General features: G+C 35.5%; 2 protein-coding genes across 5 annotated transcripts in view; both read right to left on the bottom strand.

Moving 5' to 3' along the window:
* The window catches only part of LOC141522389 (zinc finger protein DPF3-like), a 547,867-nt gene that overhangs the window by 118,845 nt on the left and 414,784 nt on the right, over positions 1-14,238 (bottom strand). The window lies entirely within an intron of this gene.
* Positions 1-14,238, bottom strand: part of LOC141522388 (zinc finger protein DPF3) — a 317,782-nt gene that overhangs the window by 242,461 nt on the left and 61,083 nt on the right. The gene's annotated exons all lie outside the window — the stretch shown is intronic.

Genomic DNA, 14,238 nt, shown 5'->3' with positions numbered 1-14,238 from the left:
GTGTTTTAATAAATGATATAAGAAGTCAAAAAAAAAAACCAGTTTAAGTCAAATGGATAAAACAGTTCAAAAAGTCATTGAGGAGAAGAATGCTTTAAAAAGCATAATTGCTCAGATGGAAAAAAGGGATAAGAAAGCTCTCTGAAGTAAACAAATCCTCCAAATGTAGAATGGAACTAAAGGACAAGAATTCAAGACACAAGAATTCAACACCAAAAGAATAAAAACCTAGAAGAGAATGTGAAATATCTCATTGAAAAATAACTGATCTGGAAAACAGATCCAAAAAGATAATTTTAAAATTACTGGGCTACCTGAAAGTCATGATCAGGAAGAGAGACTTGACTTCACTTTTAAAGAATTTCTACAAGAAAATTGCCCTGATGTCCTGGAAGCAGAGGGTAAAACAGAAATTGAGACAATCCACCAATCTCCTCCAGAAAGAGATCCAAAAAAAAAACAACCCCCAGGAATAATTAGTAAAAGAGAAAATATTACAAGCAGCCAGAAGGACACAATTCAAATATCATGGAGCTACAGACTTAGCAGCAACTATATTAAGAATTCATAGGGCTTGGAATATAATATTCCAGAAGGCAAATGAGCTTGGAAGGCAACCAAGAATCAACTACCCAGCAAAACTGAACATCCTCTTCCAGAGGAAAAGATGGACTTTCAATGAAACAGGGGAATTTCAAATGTTCCTGTTGAAACAGACAGAGCTGAAAAGAATGTTTGATCTCCATGTACAGGATTCAGGTGAAGCAGAGAGAGGGTGGATGAGAAGGGTAAATTATGAGGGCTTTAATGATGAACTGCATGTATTCCTGCATGGAAAGATGCTATAGATAATACTCATATGAACCTTCTTATTTATTAGAGCAGTTAGAAGGAGCTTTTATAGTCAAGATACAAGAGAGAGCTGAATTTGAAGGTATAATATATTATAAAAATGGAGTCAATGAGTGAAAGGGAAATGTACTGGGAGTAAGAGAAATGAGAGGTAGGATAGACTAAGCTATTTCATGTAAAAGAGTCAAGAAATAGCTTTTTGCAATGGTGTGGAAGAAGGGAAGGCGAAAGGGAATGAGGAAGCCTTCATTTTCATCAGAAATGGCTCAGAGAGGAAATAGCATATACACTCAATAGGGTATAGAAATATAGAAGAAAATGAGAGAAGGGGGACAGGGGGTGGGGAGGGAGGATGTGTGTGATAGAGGAGAAGATGGATCATAGGAGAGGATAATCACACATTTTCCTTTGTACTTTTTGCAAGGTGGTAGGATTGGGTAGCCTGTCTGGGACCACAGGGCTGGGTGATTGCTGGGTCTCTGGTGTGAGACGAAGGCTTGGGGTCTCTTGGCCCCAGGACTGATGCCCTGTTTGCTACACCACTTGGCTGCCCCATAGCACATTTTAAAAGAGGGACAGAGTGAAAGGAGAGAGAAAATATAATAGGTGGTAGTGGGGAGGAATGGATGGAGGTAATTACAATCAGCAACAGCAACTATGGAAAAATATGGAAGTAACTTCTCTATGAACTTTTGATAAAAAATGCAGTCCACCTCAGAGACAGAGCTGATAGTATCAAAACACAGACTGAAACACATTTTTTCTCTTTCATTTTATTTCTCATAAGATCTTATATTTTGTGCAGGGAGGAGGTATTATGTTTACTCTTACAACAAGAATATTTTAGTAATGTGGAAATAAAGAATTTTTTTTAAATGGAAGGACCAGAAAGGATAATGATCATTGTTGGAAGGGTTGTGGGAAATCTGGGACACTACTACATTGTTGGTGAGCTGTGAACTCATCCAAACTTTCTGGAGAGCAATTTGGAACTAGCCCAAAGGGCAACAAAAATGTGCATACCCTTTGATCCAGCAATACTACTACTGGGTCTATACCCTGAAGAGGTGATGGAAAAAGAGCAAAAATATCACTTGTACAAAAATATTCATAGCAGCCCTGTTTGTAGTGGCAAAGAATTGGAAATCAAGTAAATGTCCTTCAATTGGGGAATGGTTTAGCAAACTGTGGTATATGAATGTCATGGAACACTATTGTTCTATTAGAAACCAGGAGGGATGGGAATTCAAGGGCCTGGAGGGATTTGCATGAAATGATGCTGAGCAAGATGAGCAGAACCAGAAAAACATTGAACACCCTAACAGCACCATAGGGGTGACAACCAACCTTGATGGACTCGCTCATTCCATCAGTGCAACAATCAGGGACAATTTGGGGCTGTCTGCAATGGAGAATACCATCCGTATTCAGAGAAAGAACTGTGGATTTTGAACAAAGACCAAGGACTATTACCTTTAATTTAGAAAAAAATGATACCTTATTGTCTGATCTTTCTGTCTCTTATACTTTATGTTTCCTCCTTAAGGATATGATATCTCTCTCATCACATTCAATTTGGATCACTGTATACAATGGAAACAATGTAAAGATTGGCAAATTGCCTTCTGTGGGGGGGAAGTAAGATTAGGGGAAAAATTGTAAGACTCAAAATCTTTAAGTAAAAAAATAAAAATAAAAAAATTAAGGAAATAGAAGGGCATGAGATATATTTTTAAAAATCATCCAAATTCAGTAGCTAAGAAAGGACAATAATCAGTGTTGGAAAGGATGTGGGAAATCTGGGACACTGATACATTGTTGGTGGAGCTGTGAACTCATCCAACCTTTCTGGAGAGAAATTTGGAATTACACCCAAAGGGCAACAAAAATGTGCATACCCTTTGATCTAGCAATACCACTACTGGGTCTATACCCTGAAGAGATGATGAAAAAGGGTAAAAATATCACTTGTACAAAAATATTCATAATAGCCCTGTTTGTGGTGGCAAAGAATTGGAAATTTAAGTAAATATCCTTCAATTGGGGAATGGCTTAACAAACTGTGGCATGTCATGGAACACTATTGTTCTATTAGAAACCAGGAGGGATGGGAATGCAGGGAAGCCTGGAGGGATTTGCATTAACTGATGCTGAGTGAGATAAACAGAACCAGAAAAACACTGTACACCCTAACAGCAAGGGGAGGGGGGGGGTGATGATCAACCTTGATGGACTTGTTCATCTCATCAGTGTAACAATCAGGGACAATTTTAAGCTATCAGCAATGGAGAGTACCATCTGTATCCAGAGAAAGAATTGTGGAGTTTGAACAAAGACCAAGGACTTTACCTTTAATTTTAAATAACCCAATATCCTATTATGTAAATTTGCTGTCTCTTATACTTTATTTTTTTTCCTTAAGGATATGATTTCTCTCTCATCACATTCAACTTAGATCAATATATATCATGGAAACAATGTAAAGACTAACAGACTGCCTTCTGTGGGGGGTGGGGGGAGGGAAGCAAGATTGGGGGGACAAATTATAAAGCTCAAAATAAATAAAATCTTTCTAAGAATTTTTTAAAAAATTTAATAGCCAAAAAAAAGTCAGAATAACTTGTGATGGTCCAGCATGCAGTGACTGACCTGCCATCAATGTCTCACTAAACTCTAAGCACTTCAGATTACCTATTTCAGTTATCTTTATGATAATTGGAACAAATTGTTATCTGTTCATTCCTTGAGGGAAGGATTGTCTTCACTTGCTTGGGGTAGACATCCCCCTAACTTACTGACAGGTTTAAGGTCTGTCAGTTACACTCAACCTGGTTTAATTTGTTTATGGAAACCATTTATCAGGGTATGACTGCTGTGCATGCTAGAGTTTCTTGGAATCATAAGTGAAAAGAGAGAGAGGAAGGGAGGAAGGAGGAAGAAGGAAGGAAGGGAGGGAGGAAGGGAAGAAGGGGGGAGGGAAGGAAGGAAGGAAGGAAGGAAGGAAGGAAGGAAGGAAGGAAGGAAGGAAGGAAGGAAGGAAGGAAGGAAGGAAGGAGAAAAATTAGCATTAATAAAGAATCTACTATGCTCCAAGCACTGTGTAAAGTATTTTATAAATGTTATATAATGTGATCCTCAAAACAACCCTGGGAAATATTTGTTGCTATTATTCCTATTTTACAGGTAAGGAAATTGAAACAGACTGTGTTTAAATGACTTGCCCAGGGCAGCTAGGTGGAGCAGTGGATAAAGCACTGGCCCTGGAGTCAGGAGTACCTGGGTTCAAATCCGATCTCAGACACTTAATAATTACCTAGCTGTATGGCCTTGGGCAAGCCACTTAACCCCATTTGTCTTGCACAAACCTAAAAAAAATGACTTGCCCAAGGCCAAACAGCATCTGAGACTGTATTTAAATTCAAGTCTTTCTTACTCCAATCCTAGTCTATCCACTGTACCACAAGCTTTCTCTAGGACATAGACAATGCCCATAGGCAGGAACAGGTGGTTTGTGGTCTGCATCAGGGAAGGGAGTACTAATACCATCAGAGCTCCACCAAAGTTCTAAACTAACTGAATTTTATAGTTTCAACTAGATGCTGCATTATTCAGAAAAATATGAATTAAGATTACATAAGGTCATTTGGGTGAGACTCTGATTTCTTAGAAAAGAAATTTTGAATCTCATCCTGATTCCAGTCTACCTGTTCAACAACAATATAGGGAGTTGAATTTATCATTCATCTTCTGAAATCTAATATCCATCAAATAAATGTTGTTCCTCTGATTATTCCTTTTCATAAAAGGAGGACAATAAGAATGAAAATTAAGAGTCCAAGATATGATTTGAATTCTAAATTACCAAATACTATTTTATTTAGCCCCAGATCACAAATAGTTTCTATTGATGGAGTTGGCTGTGGTACTTAAAATCAAATAACACTGAGAATCAAAAAGGTAAGAATTCCTGCAGGCAGCATATTGGCTTACTCTGAAAATGAAAATTATAATCTGGGAGCGTCCTGAGATGCATTCAGCATGTTTTTGACACCTCTCCCTTAGATGATTAAAGCTATGGCTAATCCCTATTGTCTTAAATTTATATACTCTCCATAATTGGTGTGTATATGTCTAAGAAGTTGTGGGTAAATTGATTTTTCTAAATGAATCAATCAAGCATTGCTTGAGCACTTATTGTGTCAGCTACTTTGCAAAGATGCAAAAATATCTTTCTCTTCAAGAAGCTTACAATCTAATAGGAGAAACAAAATATATAAATCATAATATACTAGATAAATACAAAGCAGATGGAAAGTAATGTTCGAGAAGATAGTTCTAGCAGCTGGGGGTGACCAGGAAAAATTTCATAGGGACATTTTAGCAAATGATAATTCCTTTTGCAAAACAAATAAATGATCCCTGATTTAACTTTGTATGATAATCTGCATTTTAATATATCAGATATATTTAAAGTGAGGTACAACTGCATAAGTAATCCTTCCCTTCTCTATCTCTGTAAAATTAATTTATGCCACCACAATTAACCATAATTGGACTAGAAAATTTCAATTTTATTCGTCTTTAGTTATACTAATCTTGCAGTGACCTGAATCATTAAACTTTATTATCTCAAGTCAATTGCTATGTGTGCTAATACTCTTCTCTATCACCTTGACGGACAATAGGGTATTCAATAGTAATGGTCAGATGAGTCTGAGTACACAATGAATATTTTATAAGTATTTTAGAACCTCAGAGTTAAAAGTTACCTTGGTGATCTTTGGTTCAAATCACTAATTTTACAGACAGTGAAATCTTTCCAAGCACTGTGGAGGTTATATCTTAATTCAGGGCTATCCAATCTTACTTTTAAAAGTTTTTATTGAAACAATACACAATATATTTTGATTTGCCATTTTAGTGAGTACTTTGCCATAGCTCAGTTTCATTTACTAAATCATTTAGCAAAGTCACAGGGGGCCCATAAAATCACACTGCAGGCAGCATACAGCCTGGGAGCTGCATTTTGGACAGCCCTGTCTTAATTGATGGGAGAATTGAATATCTCTTTAAGAGTGAAGCCAGATAGTGCTACTACTAGGACTGTATTCCAAAAGAGATGAAAAATAAAAAGGGAAAGGATCTATATGCAAAAGGCTTTTTACAGTAGATCTTTTCTGGTAGCAAGGAACTGGAAATTGAAGGAATGCCCATCAGTTGGGAAATGACTAAACAAACTGTGATATGTGATTATAATGGAATGCTATTCTGCTATAAGAAATGATGAGTAGGATACTCTCAGGAAAACTGGAAAGACTTACATGAGCAACATGATGCAAAGTTAAATGTATTGTGTACCAAGTAACAGCACTGTTGTAAGATGATCAGCTGTGAATGACTTAGCTTTTCTCAGCAACATGATGACCCAAGACAATTCTGATTAAAGAATGCTATCCATCCCCAGAAAAAGAGTTGATGGTATAAGAACACATACTGAAGCGTACCTTTTTTCCAACTGTATTTTTCTTGAGTTTTCTTTTGGGGAGGGGGGGGTCTATGTTTCCTTTCATAAAATGATTTTTATGGAAATGTTATGCATCACTACACATTTATAACATATTTCAAACTGTTGTTTTCTCAAGGAAGGGATGTAGGAAGGGAGCAAATTTGTAACTCAAAGTTTTAAAAATGAATGTTTAAAAATTGTTTTTACATGTAACCAGGGAAAAATAAAAATAAATGTGTTTTTTTTATTTTAAAAAGAGTGAAGCTAGAAGGAAAGACTTAAGAAAGATACCTTCAGGGCAGAGCCAAGATAGCAGCATGAAGGCAAGAATTCCTGGAAATTTGCTCCCCAAAATACTCCAAAAGCCATCAAATTATGACTCTAGCTAAAATTTAGAGGGGCAGAACTGACAGAAAGACTGAGTGATACAATTTCCCAGTCCAAGACAAATTGGAAGTTCCACAGGAAAGAGCTATCTCACTGGGACCTGGGGTTGGAAAAAGCCTTTGTGAGGGCAGCCACAGTTACAGCACTGCACAGCCTGTCTGGGTGCCTAGATCCCTGAGGGCACCTGGATCCATGGCAGAGGGGGTGGTTTCTAGACCGCCTGGCCCAGGGATCACCAGGAAGTGGTGGTGAGAGAACTCTGCCACACCAGAGTGAGTGCAGAGTGACATCAGCCTCAGAGCAACCCTGTGGTGAGAACCTGCAGCAGGAATCCTGGAAGCCAGTCTGTACCTCCAGAGTACAGCCCACAGACCGTAGTGGGGTCAGGGGAGACTGAAGAGGTCTCTCTGCTCTCCCTGGGGCAGGACTCAGCTGTTTGCCCACATTCAAATCCAGGTTGCAGTTTGGACTTCCATAACACCATAGCCAAGCAGGGACGCTCTTCACAGTTCCAAGGTAGAGGGGAGCACCTATGGTTATCCACATACCAAAGCACAAGCAAGAGAGCCTCTCATAAGAACTTGGAGGAATTAAGGTCACTGTGGGTTGTCCCCCAAAAAAACCCAAAACCTTGGAAGTGTGGTAAATCAGTCATAGGTTGAGGAAATGAGCAAATAAAAGAAAAAGAAGAATCTGACCATAGAAAATTATTTTGGTCCCATGGGAGACTTAGAAAATACAAAATTGAAACTTCTGTACCCAAAACCTCCAAGAGAAATAGAAAATGGGCTCAGGCTATGGGTGAGCTCAAAAAAAAAGACTTTGAAAAGCAATTAAGGAGGTAGAGGAAAAATTGAAAGAAGAAATGAGAGCGATGCAGATAAATCATGAAAACCAAATCAGCAACTTGGTGAAAGAAATACAAAAAATACTGAAGAAAATAATATATTAAAAACCAGTTTAGGCCAAAAGGAAAAAGTAATACAAAAGGCAAATGAGGAGAAGAATGCCTTAAAAAGCAGAAATGACCAGCTGGAAAAGGAGATTAAAAAAGCTTCTGAAGGAAAATAACTCCTTCAAATGTAGAATGGAACTAAAGGAAGCCAATGACTTTACGAGAAATCAGGAAGGAAATAAAACTATTCCCCCCCAAAAAAATTAGAAGAAAATGTGTAATATCTTATTGGAAAAACAACCAACCTCAAAAACAGATCCAGAAGAGATAATTATAAAATTATTGGGCTACCTGAAAGTCATGACCAGGAAAAAAGCCTAGACTTCATTTTTCAAGAAACAATGCAGCTAATTTGCCCTGAGATCCTGGAAGCAGAGGGGAAAATAGAAATTGAGGGAAATCATACATCCCCTCCTGAAAGAGATCCCAAAAGAAAAACTTCCAGGAATACTATGGCCAAATTCTAAAACTTCCAAGTCAAAGAGAAAATACTAAAAGCTGTCAGAAACAAACAATTCAACTCCCATGGCTCTATAGTCAGGATTACACAGGATCTGTCAGCATCTACATTAAGGGACTTCGAATATGATATTCCAGAAGGCAAAAGATCTTGGTTTACAACTGAGAATCAATTACCCAGGTGAACATCTGCTTTCAGAGGAAAAGATGGACCTTCAATGAAACAGGGGACTTTCAGACTTTCCTATTGAAACAACCAGAACTGAACAGAAAGTTTGATCTCCTAGTGCAGGACTCAGGCGAACCATAGAGAAGGAAGGAAAAAAGGACTAACTATAAGGAATATAATGATGTGGCATTGTTTCTATTCATTCATGGGAAGAAGATACTAATAGCATATTTTCTCATTTATATAGACAAAGCACAGGAAAGAGCTGAATATAATGTTATGATATAATAAAAAAAAGATGTAGTCAATGGGGTGATAAAGGAAAGTACTGGGAGGAAGAGAAAGGAGAAGATATTTCACATAAGAGTCAAGAAAAAGCTTTTTTGATGGAGTGGAATGGAGGAAGGCAAGGGAGAATAAGTAAGCCTTCATTCTCATCAGAAATGGCTCAGAGAGGAAATAACATACACACTTAATATAACTCTATCTTGCCCTAGAGAAAAATGAGAAGAAAGGGAGGGGATAAGGGGGAATGGGGGGAGGGAAGGGAATAGGTGATAGAAGAGAGGGGAAACTCATGGGAGAGAGTACTCAGATACAACACAATTTTGAACAGAGACAGTGTGAAAGGAGTGAGAGAGAATAGAATAAATGAGAGTGGGGAGGAACAGAGTGGAGGGAAATACAGCTAATGAAAGCAACTGTGGTAAAAATATTGAAGCAACTTCTTTGGTGGACTTATGATAAAGAAGGTAATTCATCCCAGAGACAGTGCCATTGGAATCTGAACACAGACTGAAGTACATTTTTTTTCTCTCTCACTATTCTTGAGGTGTCTCATCTCTGTGGTGGTGGGGGGGGGTATGTCTACTCTCACAACAAGATTATTGTAATATAAAATAAATAAACCAAAAAGAAAAAAGAAAGATACCTTCATCCTGAGCTTTCTACTGATTAGGAAACTCAAACCAAAGCTCAGTGTCTAATCTTCCTAGTTGAAGTGGCCAAGTTTCTCATGGTAGTGCTCTCTTCAAAGTTATCCCTATGGTCTTTTTAATGCTATATTGAATGGTCTTTTCTCCATCCTTATTTTTCTCTATTTCTCTGCAGTGTTTGAACAATTTCACCTTGATGCACTCAACTCAGAAGATATTTGCAATACTTGTGTGTTATGGTTCTCTTTCTATCTGTCTTCCTACTTATCAATCATTTTCCTTTAAAGAATCATGATCCTTATCTTCCCTATACTTCCTTCCATGCTCTATCCTAGGTCTCTTCTCCAAATTCTTTTTTATTGAAGGACATCTCATTGATTCTTATGATTCAACTTTCCCAGATCTATACATCCAGACCCCATATCTCTCCTCATTTCTAATTCCAAGCCAACAGCTGTATATTGACTTCATTACTTAAAAGTGACCTATTATCATCCTGAACTCAATGTATCCAAAATAGAAGTCATTTTGTCTTTCCCAACTTGCTCCTCCAAAATACCATATTTATCTTTTTTAATTTTTAATAATCTTTTTCAATTACATGCAAAACAGCTTTTAACATTTTTTTAAATTGAGTTCCAAATTCCTATTCTTCCCTCTCTCATTATGAAAGCAGAAAAAAAACAAGAAAAATAAAGTTTTTAAAATATACTTTAATCGGGGCATCTAGGTGGCGTAGTGGATAAAACACCGGCCTTGGAGTCAGGAGTACCTAGGTTCAAATCCGGTCTCAGACACTTAATAATTACCTGTGTGGCCTTGGGCAAGCCACTTAACCCCATTTGCCTTGAAAAAACCTAAAATTATATATATATATATATATATATATATATATATATATATATATATATATACATATATATATGTATATATATATATATATATATATATATATATATATATATATATATATATATATATACTTTAATCTGCATTCAGTTCTTTCTCTGGAAGAGGGCAGTGTTTTTCATCATAAGTCCTTCAGAACTGTCTAGGATAATTGTATTGCTGAGAATAGTTAATTCATTCACAGTTCATCATCATACAATATTGTTGTTACTGTATACTGTGTAGTTCTGCTCATTTTACTACATGAGTTTGTATGTCTTCCTAGATTTTTCTGAAAGGTTTTTCAACTCATCATTTCTTATTTTTCTTTTTTCTTTTTTCTTTTTTAGGTTTTTGCAAGGCAGTGGAGTTAAGTGGCTTGCCCAAGGTCACACAGCTAGATAATTATTATGTGTCTGAGGCCGAATTTGAACTCAGGTACTCCTGACTCCAGGGCCAGTACTCTATCCACTGTGCCACCTAGCCACCCTCAAACTCATCATTCCTTAAAGCACAATAATATTCCATCATAATCATATACCATAAATTGCTCAGTCATTACAAACATAGCCTCAATTTCTAATTCTTTGCCACAACAAAAAAGAGGTGCTATAACTATTTTGATACACATAGATCCTTTTCCTTTTTTTCAATCTCTTTGAAATACAGATCTAGTAGTGGCGTTGCTGGATCAAAGGATTTAAACAATTTTATAGCCCTTTAACCATAGTTCCAAATTGCTCTTCAGTATAGTTGGATCAATTCTAAACTCCACCAATAGTGAATTAATTTTTCACATCCCCTTCAACATTTGTCACTTTCCTTTTCTGTCATATTAACAAATCTGATAGGTGTGAGGTGATGAATAGTGATTTTAGAACACTTTTTTCATATGGACTATAGATACTCCTATTTCTTCATCTGAAAACTTCATTTGCTTTGATCATTTATAAACTGAGGAATGAATTGCATTCTTATAAATTTGACTCAGTTCTCCATATATTTGAGAAATAAGGCCTTTATCTGAGAAATTTTCCCCACTTTTCTATCTTCCTTCTAGTCTTGACTGCATTTTGTCCTAAAACTTTTTAAATTTTTTGCAATCAAAGTTACCCATATTACACTGTATAATGCTCTTTATCTCCTGTTAGGTCATAAAGTCTTCCCTTGTCCATAGATAGGCAAAATATTTCATGGTCCCCTAATTTGCTTATGATATCAATCTTTCTTTTTAACCAGTAATTTTTCTATTTTATTGACTTTTTCATAGAACTATATACTACTTTTATTTATTAGTTCAGTGATTTTCTTACTTTCAATCTTATTAATCTCTCCTTTGATTTTCAAGATTTCCATTTTGGTACTTAAATAAGGATTTTAAATTTGTTCTTTTTTTTGAGTGGATTTTTTAATTGCATGACCAATTCAATGAACTGTTATTATTTTATTGATGTAAGTACTTAAAGATATAAATTTTCCCATATGTACTGCTTTGGCTGCATCCCACAAATTTTGGTTTGTTGTTTCATTGTCATTCTCTTTAATGAAATTATTGATTGTTTCCATGATTTGTTCCTTGCCCCATTCACTCTTTAGGATTAAACTACTTAGTTTACAATTAAATTTTAATCTTTTGTTTACATGGTCCTTGATCCAATGGAATTTTTCTTTGCAGCATATTTTGGGGGAAAAGATTAATATTTCTGCTTTTCTGCATTTGGTTGTCAGGATTTTATGTCCTAATACATATTCTTTTTTGTCAAGGTGGCACTGCAACTAAAAAAAAAGTGCTATACTCTTTTCTATTTTCATTTAATTTTCTTCAGAAGTCTATAGCATCTAACTTTCCTAAAGTTCTGTTCATCTCCTGGACTTCTTTATTATTCTTCTTCCTTCCTCCTTCTTCTTCTTCCTCCTCCTCCTCCTTCTTCTTCTTCCTTCCTTCTTTCTTCTTCTTCCTCCTCCCCCTCATTCTTCTTCTTCTTCTTCTTCTTTTCCTTCTACTTCTTGTTATATTTATCTAGTTCTGAAAGGGAAAAGTTAAGGCCTTCCACTAGTATAGTTTTACTATTTCCTTCTAGAACTCATTTAATTTTTCCTTCAAGAATTTGCTTATTATATTAATATATATATATATATTTAATATTGATGTTACTTCATTTTCTACGATTCATTTTAGCAAAGTGTAGTTTCCATGATTATCCCATTGAATTAATTGGTTTTCCTTTGTCTGAGATCATTATTGTGACCCCTATTGTTTTTAATTCAGCTAAAGTATAATACATTCTGCTCCAGTCCCTTATTTTTACTGTGTGTATGCTTCTCTGTTTCAAGTATGTTTCTTTTTCTTTCTTTCTTTCTTATTTGGCAAATATTTTTATTGTAAGCTTAAATGCAAAATGGGGGGGGGGAATATTGTCATGTACAAAGCATATCATAAAAGAGGATTTGACATAAAATAATAAATACTAATATTGTTTTCAAAGCTGCCCAGCTTTTCTTTGTTTCTTTGTTGGTTTTCTTATGCTGTGAACTTTTTACTTTATTTTTTCTCCTTCCTTCCTCCCTCCCTCCTACCCTAAAGAAGTCTACAATTAAGCATGGATAAATATATACATATACATATTATAGATATATATGTAGATAGATATATACATACATAGACACATATGCTCATATACATCTATCTAAGACCAAACTGTGCTTATTTCTTCCCACATATACTCCCATATATGCCATATATATTTCTGTATTATGTTTCTCTGAAACTAGATGGCATCTTCTTTTATAAGCCTGAGTTTTTCCATATTTTTTCTAAAAATCTAAAATTTTTCTAAATCAGCCAGCTCATTTCCTACTCCACAGAAATATTCCAACCCAATCACATCTTGTCTGAGAGATTGTCTATGAGTGTTTTCCCATTTTTCTGCATTCCTTCTGTTCTTGGCCACATAAAAGCTTTATTTATACAAAAAAAATTAACTTAAGAATAATCAGAATTATTCTTTTTATTCCTCAACAATGTTCTTCCCTTATAATATAGTTTAAGTTCTATTTCAGCTGAATATACTTCCTTTACATCATTTCCCCCTCTCTTGTTTCTTTTAAGTTACTGGCCTTTAGTTCTTCCAAATGAAATTTGTTATTATTTTTTCTAATTCAGAAAAAGATAGTTTTTAGTAATTAATTGAGATGAAATTGAATAGTCTAGGTAAAATTGTATTTTCAAAATTATATTGGTTTTTTTAGGAGGCAGCTAGGTGGCGCAGGGGCAGCTAGATGGTGCAGTGTTTAGAGCACTGGCCCTGGAGAAAGGAGTACCTGAATTCAAATCTGGCCTCAGACACTTAATAATTACCTAGCTGTGTGGCCTTGGGCCATTTACCTTGCAAAAGCCTAAAAAAATTATATTGGTTTTATCTAGCCATGAACAATAAGTATTACTTCAATTATTTATATCTGAGTTTATTTGTATAAAAAATGTTTTACAATTATGTTCATGTAGTTCCTATATATGTTTTGGCAGATATATGCTCAGGTGTTTTATAGTATCAAGGTATTTTAGATGGTCTAAGACAATATTAAATAACATTGCTGATATAAAGTGTAATTTCTCTATTTTTCATTTGTGATTAAATCTATTTTAATTTTGTCTGAGATCGCTATTAACACCCCTACCTTTTTTACATAATAAATTTCACTCCTGTCCTTTATTTTATCCTTATAAAAAAATTATGATGTGTTCTGAAAACAACATATTGCGTTCAGAATTGAATTGAAATTTTTAAACTGCTATCCATTTCCATTTTATGGATATATTTATACCATTCACATTCTAAGCTACAATTACTTGCTATATATTTTCTCCTTTCTATTTTTCCTCACTATCCTTCTCACCCCACTTACCTCACTCACTCTTCTGCTTTATCACTACCCACTATCTTGCCTTCCTATACATTAACCTACCCATTCCTCTAAGAGTCCTTCTCTTATCCTCTCGCCCCACCCTATGCCCTTGCCTTCTTATTTCTTTCTAAATTTAAAAAAGTTTTATACCCTTCTAAATATATATGTGTATGTGTGTTTG

This window comes from Macrotis lagotis, chromosome 4, assembly GCF_037893015.1.
Source record: "Macrotis lagotis isolate mMagLag1 chromosome 4, bilby.v1.9.chrom.fasta, whole genome shotgun sequence".
Lineage (NCBI taxonomy): Eukaryota > Metazoa > Chordata > Mammalia > Peramelemorphia > Peramelidae > Macrotis > Macrotis lagotis.
Note: the sequence above shows the minus strand (reverse complement) of the source record. Positions and strands in the feature narration are given on the sequence as shown.